The 9,981-nt window shown below is 49.1% G+C and overlaps 1 non-coding gene across 1 annotated transcript; it reads right to left on the bottom strand.

Moving 5' to 3' along the window:
* Window positions 1–232: 232 nt before the first annotated feature.
* Window positions 233–304, bottom strand: TRNAA-UGC. The gene has a single exon. It is a non-coding gene; the product is annotated as a tRNA-Ala (tRNA).
* Between the last annotated feature and the right edge of the window lie 9,677 nt (window positions 305–9,981).

Raw genomic sequence — 9,981 nt, forward strand, 5'->3', positions numbered from 1 at the left:
ACAAGAACAGATGGCGTTACACTTCTGTTTTATTCAGAGATGCTACTCCCTGTATGTCATGTCAATAAATCCGTTCATCTTTAAGACTCCTTTTGGTCCATGTTTCCATTGTGAAGAAATGAAGTTGCCTTCTCCTGAATCAGACTGTTGGTCCATCAAGGTCAGTATTGCCTACTCAGACTGGCAGCAGCTCTCCAGGGTCTCATACCACCTGCTGCCTGGTCCTGTTAACTGGAGATGCCAGGGATTGAACCTGGGTCCTTCTGCATGCAAAGCAGAGGCTCTTCCACTGAGCCACAGCTCCATCCCTCTCCCATTGTGCATTCCGCTGGATGTTCAAAGCCGGTGGTATAGGGCATGCTTGAGGTGAGGGAAGGCATTGCTCAGGAGGACGCCATAGTGTGACAAAAGAGAAGAGAGAAAACCATGCTGGATCCAGGATTTGGGGCCCTCACGGTGCCCTCCTGAACCTAAAAGAGGTGAGCCAAAAAGTCACAAACTTTCTTGCATTGCCTCTGACTTTCCTAGGTGCTTTGGGAATGGTGAGGCTGCTGGGGAATGGGGCTTTTGCCAGTCTTGAGTCCCCAGTGCATGATTGGCTTCACCATTCTCTAGGTTTGGACCAGGGAAAAGAGAGAGGGAATTTCTCTGGAAAGTACACAGTGGCATGCTGAGTCTATGGCATGAACTCCATTACCCTGACTGACCAGGAACACTCCCAAATATCTCTAACCTTTAAGGTGATTAAGATTCTGGTTTATTTTTCCCATATTTTGGATTTTGGTCCCTGGATCTATTTTTGCTGGGGGACGACTGTCATTAAGGTCTTAGTGTAAATTGTTAGTACTCTGACCTGGATGGTACACACGAGCCCCGGTCTCGTCAGATCTCCAAACCAAAGTCAGGTGAGCCATGGTTAGTACTTGGATGGGAGACTAACCAGGGAATACCAGGGTTGCTACGAAGAAGAGGAGGAGGAGATTGGATTTATACCCCGCCCTTCACTTGGAGTCTCAGAGCAGCTTACAATCTCCTTTCCCTTCCCCTCCCCACAACAGACACTCTGTGAGGTAGGCGGGGCTGAGAGAGCTCTTTCCAGATCTGTCCTTGAGAGAACAGCTCTTATCAGAGCTACGGCTTGCCCAAGGTCATCCAGCCGCTGCAAGTGGAGGAGTGGGGAATCAGACCCGGTTCTCCCAGGTTAGAGTCCATGCACTTAACCACTACACGAAACTGGAAGGCAAGTCACAATCAAACCCGGTTCTCCCAGGTTAGAGGCAATGGCAAGTCATCTCTGCTTGCTTCTTGCCTTGAAAACCCTACAAGATTGCCATAAGTCGGCTGCAACTTGATAGCACTTTACACGCGCAACATACTAGTGCAAACCTAGAGCTGGCATTTTTCAGGGATCAGCTCCCTCTTCTCTGGAAGGTAAATCTCTGACAGAGCCAGCGAAGGGTCCAGGATAGCCCCCATGGAGGTGCAGTAGAACGTGTTTTGTGCTCATGTTTGTACATGAACATGAAGTCTGAGTGTAATGTACAATGTTCAATTTCACACCCTACTGCCGCGGCATAGATTTTCAATTGCTGATAAGCTATGCTAGGACAATTACCTTTCTCTAGTATACCTTTAACTAAAAAGAACAACACACACTCTTGTCTGTTACAGGACAGCCTATTGCAGAGTGAGCGGACAGAGCATTCAACGAAGCACCACCTTCAGCCATGGGTAATGGGAGGAAGAGTCAGAAGCAGCCGTCCTTGGGGGTGAGAATACAAATGTTACCAGCAGGTCCCTCTTTTCACCTGTGTAATGTTGGAGGCAAGCAGTGGGTCTTTCTGGATGATCTTTTGCACGTCTATGTGCCCACATGTGCAAAATGGAATAATTGCTCCTCCGCTGCAGGAGATCCAGGCGTTTCCAAGAGAAGCACTTCTGTGGAAGAGGATACACAAAAATAATTTTAAAAAAACAAGGCAAGTGGGGGGGGGAGTTCACACAGTATCAATTAAAACATTAAAACCAAATGCGAATATATATTTGTCCGGCTGTCCTCAACTAGGGCCAGGGCCTTCTCGGTCCTGGCCCCAACCTGGTGGAACTCTCTGACAAACAACATCAGGGCCCTGAAAGATCTGATGCAATTCCCCATGGCCTGTAAGGCAGAGATGTTCCGCCTGGATTTTAGTTGAGGGCAGCAACGGGAGGTTAGGACTGGCACTTTCTCTTCTATGGCCCCCACATACCCTGCCCTGCAGGACAGCAATGTGGCCTGCAAAGTAGGACTATTATGCCATCTGGAATGGTTTTAAATTATAATTTACTGTTCTACCATGATAATTCTAACTATATGTTAATTGTATTTTAAATGTTTTAAGGTTGTAAATCGCCCAGAGCCTGCTTGCAGGGTGGGCTATTCATAAATTCAATTTAAAAAATAGATGAGAGAGAGAGAAAGAGAGAGAGAGAGAACCTTAAAAATTACAGGTTGTCAAAAACGTGGTAAATAAAATCATTTCAACCTGGTACCTAAAAGATGTCAAGGAAGGTGTAGAGTGAATACCTCTACAGCAGGCATCTTACAGCTGAAGGCTACAGCAGAGAAAGCCAGTCTTCCCACTTTGCCTCCCAAGGAGGGAGTACCTGACCAGAGCTTTCCAAGAAAGCCCTGAAAACCAGGCAGGTTCTTTCAGGAAAAAGCTCCCCTTCCCCCAGATGAGGCCAGTGTTCTCAGCCTGCCGTGTTGGTAAATAATTACTGGAATGTCCTTGCGGGAGAGAATGTGGTTTTGCAACCATCAGAGTCCCTTTGACATCACATCTGTTAAGAGTGACACATGCCCCCTCATGCCATTAGCCTTTTGTAACTTTCCCGAATGTTTATTGTTGTTAGAGTCGACACAGTCCTCCATGGCATCACTCCAGTGCAGGAGTCCTAAGCTAAGATTTCAGGGGGGGAAGGGGGGGGAACAGTGACAAACGCCTCTTCTCTCCCTATCAGTTCCAATTCCATTTTGCAAACCTTTCTGCTGTTTCGATCAAGTAGCCAATGTTAACTCTTTATTTACACAGGACCATGTATGCCCTTGGTTCATCACAGTGAAACACCGCCCTGTGAATTCTATATGTCACCTTTTTTTGGGGGGGAAATCTGCCCTTTCTCCAAGGAACTCAGTCAGGGCCTCATGTTATCCATACAGTCACCCCGTGAGACAAGTTGGCTGAGAGATAATGAGTGGCCCACAGCCACCCAAGTGAACTCCATGGCAGCATGAGCATTTGAACCTCTCAAGGCCCCCGTCCAGCATTCTAAAAAGAAGGCCACACAGGATTTCACAATAAAACAAACAAACAAAACCATCTCCTATCTTTACCACCAAGGATATTACAGGACAAAGGTTTAATAGACGAGGGGAGAGAGGATACAGAGGAAGGAGGCAGATGTATTTTGGTTTGGGGGGGAATGGATGGAAGACTCTCCCTCCTGCAACAATGAATATCAATGGGGGGAAGGGCAACAGGGGGCACTTGGACCTCCATGTCAGCTTTCCAGGGGTCACCCGGTTTGCTGCTACGAGAGATCCTGCAGGCTTCTTCTTACCCTCTTTAGCTATCATATCACTGGTACTAAATGGGGCCTCCACATTCAGAGGCAGTCTATCCCTGAATGTCAGTTACAATAACTGGTAAGGTTGCCAATCCCAGGTTGGGAAATTCCTGGAGATTTGGAAGTGGAACCTGGGAAAGCCAATGCTTGGGAAATAGGGGGAGCTCAGTGGAGAGGTGTCCACGGAGAGATCAGTCATAAATCTGGGAGACCTTTAGGCCCACATGGAGATTTACAGCCCTAAGTAACAGGAGAGGCTGTGGCTTGGGTCCCTATTGTGGGCCTTGCATGTAAGAACATAAGAGAAGCCATGTTGGATCAGGCCAATGGACCACCCAGTCCAACACTCTGTGTCACATAGTGGCCAAAACCTAGGTGCCATCTGGAGGTCCACCATGAAGCTGTGTTAGGTTGACTCAGAGCATCAGCTTCAGCACTGTCTAAACGGCAGCCGCTCTCTGGGATCTCCAGCGGTGATGAGCCTGCAGAGGGGTCTCACTCATCTCTTGAGTGGCCTTTTAACGGGAACCACTGGGGGATTGAACCCAGGTCTTTCTGCCTGCCAGGCAAATGCTCTGCCACTGAGCTCTCTCTCCTCACCCCAGTTTGCTCACTGTGAGAAGCAGGATGCTGGATTAGATGGTCTAATCCAGCGGGGCTCTTCTCACCTGAAAATGCAAGTAGGAGATGGTGGGGTTTTTTTCCCCTTCTTCAGGGTGTTTTCCTTGGGGAAAGGCCCTCTGCCGAAAGAACCAAGAGACCCAGAGTTTCTCTGAAAGAGAAAAGGAAAGTCAACACCAGTCTTCCTCATTTGCAAAGGGCACGGCTGAGATGGTCATCAGCCACAGCCTAGAAAGCCCCCCTCCCTTTCTTATCCTTCCTGTTTTTGTAGAGGTGGGAGTGGGAGGGAGAAGAAGAGGGACATTGCAAAATATGTGGGACAAAGCGACTTGCGTGTGGAAACATGCAGTGCCTGGACGCGGCTGAGTTCTTATCACGGGTGATCCGGCTGCCTCCAGGTCCGTGGAACAATTCGCCTCTCCCGCGCCGCCTCCCTCCCTCCCGTGGGGGCGGGTCAGGATGACGCTCGGAGCCAGCATGGAAACAAGAGACGTTTCCCGGAACATCTCCGCCGCTGGAATGCAAGTCGGGAACCCAACCAGCAGGTGGCAGCAGATTACAAAACGAGCCCCCGGGACTCGTCCAGTCTCCGTTTTGTTTAGTTGGGTACAATTCGCATTTTTAAAAAAAGAAAGAAAAAAAGTTTAATTTTGTTTTCTCTTGTATAAAATGCTACATGGCAAGTATAAGACGTCCCGTCTCCGAACTACAAAATTAGAGAGCACGAAGGCGGTGATTACCGCTCATCGGCATCTGGGTTTACTGGCAAACACGTGTAATAATTTATAAAGCCCTGATCACAGCAGGCTAAGCCAAGTCACTTTGGGAAGGCTCAAACCATTCCCCGCTGTTGCTGTTCCAACGGCAGCAACCGGCCCCTCCTCCTCCTCCTCTTCCTCCTCTTTTCCCTAGCAGCTTCCAACAGATTGATACTTGTGACGAAAAGACGCATCTGGAGCCCCGTGGGAGAACAAGCAGTTTGCGGGGGTGTTGGGGCCGCGGCCGGGAGGCCTCGCCATCCCTCCCCACCCGTTCTCCGCTTTAAATCCCCTGCGCCTGAAGACACTGTGCCGGGAGGGGATTTGCTGCCGTCACGGTTTTTGTTACTTGCATTTCCGTGCCACAAGAAGCGCAGTGTTGGTCAGGCAATCAGCTTTGGGTACTCACTGCCTCGAGATGTGGTGATGGCTAGTAAATTCGACAGCTTTAAAGGGAACTGGGCAACTTCACAAACCATTGATTGGTTGTGTTATGTTATAGGGGCTGTGGCTCAGTGGTAGAACATCTGCTTGGCATGCAGAAGGTCCCAGGTTCAGTCCCTAGTATCTCCAGTTAAAAGATCTGGCGGTAGGTGATGTGAAAGGTCTCTGCCTGAGAGACTCTGGAGAACCACTGCCAATCTGAGTAGACAATACTGACCTTGATGAGCCCAGGGTGTGACTTGGAATCTGAGTAGACAATACTGACCTGGATGAGCCCAGGGTCTGACTTGGCAGTTTCATGTGTTCTTCTGTTCAAATGGAGCTTCCGTGGACAGAGGCGGTGTATCAGGAATCCCCAACTACTGGGAAGCAACAAAAGGTGGTGGCTGCTGCCTTCGTGCTCTCTTTATCGGATTCCCAGGGGCATCGTTTAGACTACTGTGTGATCCAGCAATGTTATGGAAAGTTGCAGCCGACTTACGGTAACCCCCTAAGGTTTTCGAGGCAAGAGATGTTCAGAGGTGTTTGGCCATCGCCTGACTCTACTAAGCAGCCGTGAACTTCCTTGGTGGCCTCCCACTGAAGTACTAACCAAGGCTGACCCTGCTCAGCTTCACAAGATCTGATGAGATCCATCCAGGTCAGGGCGTGTTCTAGCAGAGCATCTTCTTAACGTTAATATGTATTTTGGCCCTAAAAGGAAAGGGGCTGGTGTTCAAACCTAGCTCTTAACCCTTCTCCCAAATTGTGAGTGACTAGGAGCTGGTGTGGCCAAGGATGGATCATGGAACGTGCTGAGGATCTGAATGGAAGGAGGGCGGCACAGTACAGCCAGAAGCTAAGCAGGGTCTGCCCTGGTTAGGACTTGTACAGGAGACCTCCAAGGAAGGCTCTGCAGAGGAAGGCCAGGGCAAACCACCTCTGCTTCTCATTGCCTTGAAAGCCCTTTGCTGGGGTCGCCACACGTCCTAGGTCCAGTTTAAGATGCTCCACAGCAACACCAAAAAATGGTAATTTAGTAATTTTCAGGGTTGGTGTGTTTGGAGGGTATATATTAGAGGCCCGTCATAATTTAAGCCCTTAAACTGTATCTTACTTTGCTAAACGCAAGCCACACTGCTCATGCTCAGAGACTTTCTCATCTATCCTTATTTCACAGGTTGCAGGTCTGCCTCACACTGAAAAAGTGTTCCTGGTGTGATGTCTGCTAAGTCCTGCCTCAGATTAAGTGCTGCCAGTACTGGGTACTGATTAAGCCTCATTTATAGACCTATAAAAGTCCGCAATGGAGAACAGCCGTTCAAGTGTACGGGCGAGGACTGCCACACAGCTCTTCCTTCTCAGAGGCTGGGGTGAAAGACTCTGATGCCGACTGCGCTCGAGCTAAACAGCTCTGGGCTTGGCTGCTATCTGGATGGGACCAGCCTCAGAACAGAGCCGGAATCTGAATGGAAAGGCTATTGGACTGGACTAGAGCTCTATCAAGCAGTGAGCAGTTTAATTCCAGATGCTTGCCCAGTGTGTGTGTGTCTTCAGTGCCATCAAATCGCTTCTGACTTATGGCGAGCCTATGAATTAATGACCTCTAAAATATCCTATCATTTACAGCTTTGCTCAGGTCTTGCAAACTGACTGAAGAAGAGAGAAGAGTCTGGATTTATACCCTACCCTTTACTCAGAGTCTCAGAGCGGCTTACAATCTCCTTCCCTTCCTCTTCCCACAACAGACACCCTGTGAGGTAGGTGGGGCTGAGAGAGCTCTCAGAGAACTGCTCTTGAGAGAACAGCTCTGGAAGAACTGTGACTGACCCAAGGTCACCCAGCAGCTGCATGTGGAGGAGTGGGGAATCAAACCTGGTTCTCCCAGATTTGAGTCCATGTATTTAACCATGTATTTGGTTCGGACCTGCGGTGGCTCAAGTGGTCAAGATGCTGAACTGCAGGCTGTGGAAGGTCAGTAGTTCAGCAGTTCGAGACCCGGGTTGCCGCATGATGGAGTGAGCTCCCATCTCTAGTTCCATCTCCTGCCAACCTAGCAGTTCGAAAGCAAGAAACTACAAGTAGATAAATATGTACCACTTCAGTGGGAAGGTAACAGCATTCCGTGCGCCTTGGTGTTTAGTCATGCTGGCCACATGACCACGGAAGCGTCTTCGGTCAGCGGTGGCTTGAGCACTGCAACCCTAGAGTCGGACTCGACTGGCTTTCGAGCAAGGGAACCTTTACCTTTTATTTAACCACTACACCAAACTGGAAATCTATCTCATGTTGAATCTTCCTTCAACTTATCCTAGTGTTGTTGTCTTTTCTAGTGACTCTTGTCTTCTCATAATGTGACCACAGTTTGATAGCCTCAGTTTGGTCATTGTAGTTTCTAGGGAGTGCTCTCAGGCTTAATTTGATGTAGAACCCACTGGTTTGTCTTTTTCCTGGAAACAGTTGGGGGAGGGGAATCAGAGGGGATGTTGGGCCTGCCTTCTCTTTCCATTTGAACAGTTTCCAGCAGGGCAGCCACATTAGCCTGTTGCACCATAACCAAAAGCCTTGTGGCACCCTAAAGACTAAAACATTGCGTGTAGCACAAGCTTTCAGGGCTTCAAGCCCTCGTCTCCTGATGTGGTGAAAGGATTCCTCAGGCAGAGAGGGGTTTATCCCGAATGAAAAAAGGAAAACTTTGTGAACCTTCATTTCAACAGCCCGGATTATTTTATTTCATTTCTTTCACTTATGCCCCACCCTTCTCCCCAATATGCCATGTGTATGCAACACCGGAAAGCACACAGGTCGTTCACCGCCACCAAGACTTGTGAAAACGGACTGGTTCAATTTAACCCAAATACAGACTGAGAAAGTTATCAGATCTCCCAGCCAAGGCAATCAAACCTGCTGATAAATTCCAGTTCAGCCGTTTCCTGTCGGAGTCTCCCTTTGAAGTCCCTTTATTAAAGAATGCTGACTTTGAGATATCCAGATATCCTGTCTGTTTTCACATTAAACCCCCCCCCGCTCCCCCCAGAACAGGCTCCGGAAGGGGGTGAGGCCAGGGTCCACTTCCCTCTCAGGGTTGGTTCTCCACCGAAGAACCTGCCTGGGACACCACACTGAGAAGGCTTCTGGGACATTACAAGGGCATCGCTCACCAGACCCAGCTCTCAACAGTGTGGGAGGCAACAGGCATCCTCTCTGCTGCAGGGATTGGCCTTGGGGCTGCCAACCTCCAGGTGGGACCTGAAGATCTCCTGCTATTACAACTGATTTCCAGTTGACAGAAATCGGTTCCCCTGGAGAAAATGGAGGCTTTGGAAATTGTGGCACTGGCTTTCGAGCAAGGGAACCTTTACCTTTACCTTGCTGAGGTCCCTCCCCTCCCCAAACCCTGCTCTCCCCAGGCTCCACCCCCCAAAAAAATCTCCAGGTATTTCCCCACCCAGAACTTGCCTTGGATACAGCCAGTGGCAGTGTGGCCCTAAGAGAGGATGGGTGTGTACCTAGCTTGGTGGTGGTGGAGGAAAGGACCACTCAAGTTGCAGATGACCTTGGAGGGTGTTCAAGGCAAGAGATGGTTTGCCACTGCCTGCCTCTGTGTAGGAACGCTGGACTTCCTTGGTGGTCTCCCATCCGAATACTAACTGGGGCTGCCGACCCTGTGTAGCCTCCAAGATCTGGTGAGACCAGGCTAACCGGGGCCATCCAGGTCATGGCACCTTCCTTAGGGGTGACAAAAGGCCTTGAAATGGTCCCACCTGTCTTTCTCTCTTTGCATAGAGTACCAGCGAGGCCAGAGGTTCTTCATGGTGAGCCAAATAATACATTGTTCCATATATGCTTTACCTAAGAGATCCTTAAGTCTGACTCCTGACTCTAGCTCGTCCATGAACTATCAGAGGTTCCTCGCTATCGAGGTTTACCTGACAACCGGAGTGGTGTAATAGTAACAGTAGGATCTGGAAAACCCAGGTTTGAATCCCTACCTTGCCATGGAAGCTCGCTGGGTGATGTTGGGCCCGTCACACACTTTCAGCCTAGCCTACATCACAGGGTTCTTGTTAGATCGAGATGGGTAGCCGTGTTAGTGTGTCTGCAGCAGCAGAAAAGAGCAAGAGTCCGGTAGTACCTTAAAGACTAACAAAATATGTGGCAGGGGAGGAACTTCCATGAGTCACTGCTCACTTCTTCAGATACAGCCAGGATTGTTGTAGTGAGGGTAAAATGGAGGAGAGGAGAATGTTGTAAGCTGCTTTGGGTTCCCACCGAGGCATAATGATCTAAATAACATAAATACATAGTTCCATATATGTTTGAGTTTGTTCCTATGTTCCTCATCAATACCCTTGCAAACGTTCTTGTCTGTGTCCTTTTCCGTTCTCTCTTTACCTTCCGCTGTCTCTAACGACTAAAAGATACCACCAACGTGATGCCTTCCAAATGTAATGAAGGAGAAGATGGAGAGCCAGGGTGATGCAGTCCCCATTCTGCCAGGACACCATACCTAGTGAGTCACACATACTCTTGGCCTCACTTGCCTCACCGGGTTGTTGTGATGTGAAAA

The sequence above is a fragment of the Gekko japonicus genome, unplaced genomic scaffold (assembly GCF_001447785.1).
Source record: "Gekko japonicus isolate JY-2015 unplaced genomic scaffold, Gekko_japonicus_V1.1 scaffold200, whole genome shotgun sequence".
Classification (NCBI taxonomy): Eukaryota; Metazoa; Chordata; class Lepidosauria; order Squamata; family Gekkonidae; genus Gekko; species Gekko japonicus.